Consider the following 8364-nt stretch of genomic DNA (forward strand, 5'->3'; position numbering starts at 1 on the left):
CGTACCGCGCCCTGATGAGGAAACCCCGGCCCGAGGGCCCCGTCGAGACCGATCATTGCAAGGATCCTGAATTACAGAGATAGAGAAAAGATCCTCGAATACTTTCGTAAGGGCGGCACGATAGAGAGAGCATCCACCAACATCACAGCATATCCGGACTACACGATGCTGGTACAGAGGCAGAGGTACAGCTATGTAGCCGTCAAAAGGAGGCTGAGGGCAGCAGGAATCAGATATATGCTTCTGTACCCGGCACGATTGAAAGTGCTACATAAGAACAAAGCGCTATTTTTCGATATCCCTGAGGATGTTGTCGCATGGCTGGACCTGCAGGGCTGCCCGGAACAAGAAGCGGATCGGGATCGGCAGGATCATACCAAATGAAGATTCAGTAAGAAGAAGGACCCTGATTGTATGGAGAAGCTGTGACTAACTGAACTTTGTACACGATCTGAGCCTGGTGCTCGATTCGGACTGGAATATAGTGAGTGTAACTGTAATCGGTAACGATTTGGCAATTGAACTTGTAATGTTTTTTGAAAGGAGCAACAGAACGCGGACGACCTACCCCAATAGACTATTAGTTTCAGCGGCCATTAGGGCGGCTTTATCCTACTGAGCCCTGAGTAGAAGCTTGCGCTCGGCAGGTCTAGATGTGGGGGTGCCTGAGATCCAGGAATGGAGCTGGGCAACGGTTGGGGAGGGTATTGTTGGGGGAGGGGTGGGTGGGCAGAAAGTTGGGGGATGGAGTGTTGAGTGTGTGTGTGGTTATGGGGAGTTTAAGTTTTGTTTCGAGCCTATTTGGGAGAATCAGTTTGTGGTACTTGCGGTGCATGAAGGGACGTAATCGATGGAGGATCGGGTGGGTGGACGACCTATGGGGGACCTCAGGATAATGACGTGGAACGTCAGGGGCCTTAACAGTTACCTGAAAAGAAACAAGATCATGATGTATCTGAAAAGGCAGAAAATAGACATCGCATTACTACAAGAAACGTACTTGACGTGGGAGAAGTTGGACCTAGTTAAGAGAAAGTTGAAAGGGACCGTAGTGGGCTCGCCATACTCTGCATATGCCCGGGGAGTGCTAATCTGGGTGGCACCGCATGTCCCGTTCAAATTGACACAAGAGGTGGTTGAAATGGATGGTAGGATGACTACACTGCAGGGGCTGGTGGAGAGCAGGGAGGTATGCATATTAAACACGTATGCCCCCAACCAAAACACAGCAGCATATTTCAGAGCCCTGTGTACCAATCTTAGTGTGTGTATGGGGAGCGCGGTGATCTGGGGCAGAGACTTCAATTGTGTGTTGGATCCGGTGGTGGACAGGTCAGATGACAGGGTGGGTAAGCCTAGCCCAGCGGTGAGAGCGTTAGGGATGCTGCTAACAGATTTTGGTTTTACAGATGCGTGGAGGATGAAACATCCCACTGAGAGGCAATACTCACACTATTCAGCCCCGCACCAACTGCACACTAGGCTCGATTACGTCTTTGTCACAGCAGATGTGATGTCCGAGATTACTCAAACCGAATACAAGGCCAGGGTCCTCTCGGATCATTCGCCCCTGATCCTCGGATGGCAATATTGCCCCCGGAGGGCGAAAATCCCTACTTGGTGCCTCCGAGCAGAGGCGCTCAAAGATCCAATCTTTAGAGAAGATATAAGGGAGGAGATTACTAACTTTTTTGTGGAAAATACTGGAAGTGTTGACTCTGCAGGCACACTATGGGAAGCTTTTAAGGTGGTGATGCGGGGGGCGGCCATTGCTAAGTCACGAGGGTTACAGGGTGGGGTCTTGGCTGACCTACAGAGGGCGGAAACTGAGCTAGAAACAACGTTAAAGAGCGAAGAGGTAGACACGGAGCTGGTACTCCAACTACAGCAACAATGTGCAGGGCACTGGGAAAGACTCTGCAATCTTAATTATAAGAAATATGCTGAGAGGCAGCACGTGGGGGGAGTCAAGGCAGGCCGCCTTTTGGCCTGGCTATACAAAAGCGAGACCCCTAAGCCTCCGATTAGGACTATTATTAGGGAGGACAGAGAAGAGGTGGCCACGCAAGAGGGGGTTAACAAAGAATTTGTGGAATATTACAGAGTGCTGTATGGAGATGATGAGATAGGCGACCACCGCACGATAACCGAAACGTTAGAAGACATAGGGCTGCCCAAGATAAGCGACGAAGAGAAGGAGGAGTTAGATGAGCCAATCACGTTGGAGGAATTAGAAGAGGTAGTAAAGCAGCTGCCCACTTGTAAGGCCCCAGGGGCAGATGGGTTCCCCAGCGAATTTTATAAAGTATACAAGGAGGAAATCCTCCCCCCAATGCTGGACATGTTGAATGAAGCGTTTGAGATAGGACGGTTGCCTGAGTTACTTAGAGAGGCGATTATAATACCGCTGCCCAAGCCCAATAAACCGGAGCACAGATGTGGTTCCTACAGGCCCCTGTCGATACTCAATCAAGACAGCAAGATTCTCACAGCTGTCCTTGCAAATCGATTGCGGAAAGTGATTGGCAGACTCATACATCCTGATCAGACGAGTTATGTCCCGAGCAGGAACATTACACACAACCATAGGCGACTTCATCGGGTGGTCGAATGGGGTGTTAAGAACAAGGGTGAGATGGCAATAGTGTCTCTAGATGCAGTCAAGGCTTTTGACTCTGTCAAGTGGTCATGGCTATTGGCTGCTTTGGAAGGGTATGGAATGGGGCCGTGCTATATCAGGTGGGCCAAGATGTTGTATAGTGAGCCGCTTGCCAGGGTCCGAACTGGAGCGGTGATATCCGAAAGATGGCAACTTGGCAGAGGCACCAGACAAGGGTGCCCCTGGTCCCCGATGCTTTACATCTTGGCCCTGGAGCCTTTGGCAATATGCCTTAGGGCACAGTATGAGACGATTGGCATTGAGGTGGGAGTGGAACGACACTTGATATCCTTGTACGCGGACGATCTGTTGCTGTACTTGCAATACCCAGAAGAAAACCTCTAATACATACTTGAAGTGATGGAAAGGTATGCAGAGTTGTCGGGCATCTCGGTGAACCCCCAAAAGTCTGTCATATTCCCATTAGGAAGCTATAAGGGGATCCCTGCAGAAGGACTACCGGTGCTACAGGTACGGTGAGCAACGAGCTCTTTTCTCTATTTGGGCATAGACATATATCACACGGCGCAAGATGAACACAGACACAATACGGAAGTAGCCGTCGAGAAAATCAGAAATAGCATGCAGTTCTGGGCAAGATTGCCCTTGGCGATGATGGGGTGGAGGGCTATGCTCAAGATGGTAGTTCTGCCCAGGCTTTTGCATTACTTTAGTAATATCCCATACATAATACCCAAGACGTTTTTTAGTAAATTGAACAGCATGTGTAGGGATTTCTTGTGGCACGGTACCCGAAATAGGGTAGCGTTCTGGAAACTGCAGAACTTTTATGAAAAAGGAGGTATTAGACTGCCCCATTTTGAGGTTTATTATTTGGCGGGACAGTTGCAATATGTGGCTAAGTGGCTTTCCGATGAAGTGACCCCTGAGCACAGGGTGCTTGGGCAGGACTGTGCCCCGTTTTATTTGAAAGAAATGATCTGGCTGTCCGAAACTGAAATGAGGGGGCGCCCTGCGATGTTGAAGCTTGGGCGGAAAATTTGGCGTAGGGCTTGTCGTCTAATGGAGGTCCCATGCCCGTGCCTCCCGCAGGTACCGTTGGTTGCTTTGACAGGAGGGGATGATCAGCTAAGGGCGATTGTTAGGAACTACTGGGAATCGGTGGGGCTGGCAACGCTAGGCGATGTTTGGCAGGAGGGATCCATTAAGGAGTTTGTAGAACTCAACGAAGGGGCGGGGCTACACACGGGGCAATATGTCACATACATTAGATTGGTACGAATGATTAAGAGCACCTGGCCAGAAACAGTTTTGATAGAAGAACCAGATGCAGTTTTGGAAGCAATGTATGATATGTCTGAAGGGGGTCATGAGATCTCGAGACTGTACGAGATGGTGATGGCTAAGGTGGGTAAAGATTTGAGCATCTGAGACTGGACTGGGAGATGGAAGTGGGGGCCCCGATGGAGGACGGGATGTGGGAGCGTGCCCTGGGCTACCACAAAAAAGTATCTAGAAATGCCAGATTAAAACAAATTCAGCTGTATGTAACGCATAGGGCATACATGACCCCCTTGAGGATATCTAAGTTCTGAAACGCTGGCATACAAGTGTGTCCTAAATGTAACCTGGAAAACGCTGACATGACACATATGTTTTGGTCGTGCCCGATTATTAGATGCTACTGGAGTGATGTGGCGCAGAAACTGGCCGATAAAGGGGTTACTCTTGTCATAGACACGGCTTGGGCCTGCTTACTGGGCGGGTTCGCTAGGCCACAGAAACTCAAACATATTGAGAAACTAAGAAATCTGGCGTATGTGCTTGCGAAACGTAGGATCGCCATGGGGTGGAAGAAATGCCACAAACCTAAGGTGGATGTATGGTGGAAGGACCTACAGAAATGGGAGGAGGCTGAAACGGTGGCATGGCAAGATGCGAGTAGCCGGGCTAATGAGGGCGAGGTGGGCACCCTATTGGCCTGGAAAACGCTAATAATAGAATTGTTTGGAGTAATATCAAACCCAAAAGACTCCGAAGAGGACGAAACTCGGCCGCATGTGCCAAACACTGAAAGAGATGGACAAATAGGCTCACGGGGGGAGGGAGGGATAATGGGAGCAGTGACTACGATCACTTGATGTGTAATTGAACCATTATGATTATGCTGCTTGTTTGGTTTTCATTGTTTTGTTTGTATAAAATCAATAAAAGAAATATAAAAAAAAATGGAGGATAATTTAATTACCTCTAAGCCTGAAACTCTTCCTACCTCTATATCCCTGATAAAACTGGGGAGGGGGGGGGCAGGAGGGACGATTTGGAAGGCCGGCCGTGGAAACTGAAGTAAAAATAGATCCTATTAGTAAGATAGAAGAGATAAGGCAAGCCATTCCTTGTTCCCCTGCACTATTACGTGGAGTTGAATCAGAAGTAATTAAAGATATCCAGCGGGAAAGGGAGTAGAGTTTGAAACGAGACTTGGGGAAAGGGATATGCATATTCTAGACAAGGATTCTCTGGTTATAGATTTAACTAAAGATGATTTCGCAATTAAAAGAAAGGTTTTGGTGGGGAAAAGATATTTACAACAAATTAAGAAAACTAAAAACCAGAAAAATAACAAAAAAATGAATTCACTAACCAACAAATTCTTCAAGAATCTGGTTCTACCAAAAATATTGTATCCTAAGGCGAAGACAACGCAATACAATGGTGAATCGGACTCCAACTCTTTGGAAGAATCTACTGCTATATATCAAGGTAACTCTATTGAATGTAAGCCAGGTCGTGGAAGAAAAAGGAGTGCAGTCTTTGGTGGCCACTCCTAATTTAGGGATCTTGGCTGAAGAAAAAAAATCTACTCCTCTGAAGGTTGCTATAGGTATTCAGACTGACCAACCTTTAAAAACTCTGGGTTTGGGGATAGCATAGGGCAGCCATTAACAATATACTCCAGTGAACAGTTAAGTCACCATATATTTAATAAATCCATAGATAAAATAGAGGTGACTGAAACTGAGGATGGAAGGCAGATAGTTGAGGATGTCCAAAATGAGAATTTGACATCCAATTTAATTAACTCGGTTAAACAGATCCCTACAGACAGTAATAAACCTATTCTTGTTAATATTGCATCAGCAAAACAACTTCTTCAGGAAATATACAGTGTGAAGCCTTCTTCGGTGAAAGGTACTTTGAAACCTCCAGGTGTTAATGTGTTAATGTGGAGAATAATGATGGTAGTGGTAACCCTTCAATAACTGGTCAAATGAGATATGTCTCTAAGGTCCATATGAGAGATCACCCATCTACTTTGGGGGGGGAGGGGGTTACAAATTGGACCCAAGGTAATGGGAGAATTATATTTCCCAAAGTCTTTAGATTCCACTCAGAAGAGGTCTACTAATCTTGGATCTTTTGGCACCCAGGATAGAAAACCTTTGAGGCCACATATCATACAGAGAGGGACAATATTAAGGGGGCCTAGGGGACCTGAATCACAAGATGAGGAGGTAGATCAATATACAGGGATAATGTTGATAATACTAGACAAACTTTGGGAAATAAAGAACCACTAGATATCCTACAGATAACTAGTCTTTGGGGAGCTGATATCCCAATATACCTGAATCAAGGGAATATTGTGAATATTTTTGGGCAACTACCAGCATTGTCTTTGGTGTCCAGCCATGACCTAGAAAGGATTTATTTCCCAACCAAGGAACAAACAGATATGAGCAATACTGTCCTTAAATATAGAGTGGTCCTCAATTTGGTAATGGGAGAAATTGAAGGCCTGAGAGAATTGGGTTTTGATATTAAGATTTTCAATATGAAACAAAATTCCATTAAAGCTGAAAGAGTCGGGGACTACAGGGGGAACTTGACAATGATATGATATGATATGATATGGCAATGGGTTATCATCCTGAAAGATATGCCCGAGATCAACAGAGGCATTTTCCTAGAGGGAATCTCAGAGACACACGGGACTGGGCTCAAATTACCTCAGCTCTGTGGAACTGAACATAGCATGGGAGGATCTATTCCTTTGAATGAATTAACCCATACTAGTTCCCTGAGGTCCGTCTCTTGGAATACTAGGGGGAACCTGCACTTAGTTACAAATACTGATAGAGTCTGTATGTTAAAACTTAATGATTTTTTCCTCCTTCAAGAAACTTGGCTGCTTTCGAATCCCTTTGTAGATGGTTTTGAAATGTGTTCACAATTTGCGAAACCTAGTAAGGGGGGAAGACCATCTGGTGGATTACTTATTGGCCTGAAGTCTACCCTTGGATTTTCGACTATGATGATTCCCGAAATGCCTTTAGGGATTTTGGCGGTTAAAGTTTCCTTAAAAGAGGGCCTGGTGGATATTTGATTGCTTAATATCTACTGGCACCCAGGGATAGCACCTTTAGAGCCTTTCCTAGAAAGGATCACGGAAATAATACTAGATTGGGAAACAACAAATATCTATGGGAAAGTGATCCTTGCTGGGTACCTAGATTCGGATTGCTCTATTACATATGAATACGACTACGGGAACCTGGGAGAGGATATGGGGAATCTCTCATACAGGGGCCAGAAATATCAATGGGGTTGACTATGGAATCTCTCCCTGGAATCTGTGGGCCTAGTGTGCCTCAATGGAATCTTTGATCCGGCCCATCCCTTACTTCCAACCTGGCGGAGGGGAGAGACTACATCAACCATAGAATATTTATTTGTTGATGAGTCCCTGGTACCACTATCTTCTGAAGTTTCTGCGAATTCTAATAACTGGAGTGCTCATAGTACTTTGAGTGCCCATTTTTTCCCCCCGCTCAAAAAGATCTTTACAGGGGGAAGTGCTAATCTGAGGACTGTGGGACAAAGTAGAGGCATTCGATGGTCACCGGCTAGCATAAAACTTCTTAACGGACAACTGACATATATCTTGAGTAATACCTCCAATTTATGGAGAAAAAAAAGGTATTCAATGTACCACAATATGATAATTTCCTGAAGGATCTACATGGTAGGGCCTTTGACCATCTAAGAAAGGGCCCCCCTAAAAGAAAGCATATACACACTTTTGACGAAGGGGTGGCTAGGGAAAAGTCCCATATGTTAAAGATGCTTAGAGAAACTCGTAAATCAAATATTAATCAATTAGATAAAATGTGAGAATTAGATCTATTTGGCAGAAATATAAGAATTTCTGTATTGCTAAAAAAGTAGTATGCTGCAAAAAGATGCTGAGCCAATGCTACATGCCCTGGTGAAAAGAGATCTCAGGGCTTTCTGGGGTCTTCTTAACTCTCAAGATACTCCATTAGTCATCGATTAATTGAATATTTTATCAGAGGTACAATGGGTTAAATTCTTTTCTGAACTATTTGCACATGGGGCACAGGGGTGTCATGTTATAAATAAAGGGGATGGTGAAGGAAATATACCCTGGGACCCAATTATAGAATATGAGGAGATATTCAAACTAATTATGAAAGCTAAGAATTCGAGGGCTCCTGGTCCAAATGGGCTGACAAATAATACATTGAAAGCGCTGCCAGAAATGTGGGCCCACATACTCACTATGCTATTTAGAAATGTTGTGGGGAGTGTTACTATACCTACCAGCTGGCAGACGGAAACCTGTCCTCTCGCGGGAAGGCCCACGAGAGGCAAGGCCCTGTTTGCCCCTGCAGCCTCCACAACATCAGCGCCTCTGGAGAGGGCAGGAGCCCATCTCCCTC

Source organism: Ambystoma mexicanum, chromosome 7q (genome assembly GCF_040938575.1).
Source record: "Ambystoma mexicanum isolate Mex_15411 chromosome 7q, UKY_AmexF1_1, whole genome shotgun sequence".
Lineage (NCBI taxonomy): Eukaryota > Metazoa > Chordata > Amphibia > Caudata > Ambystomatidae > Ambystoma > Ambystoma mexicanum.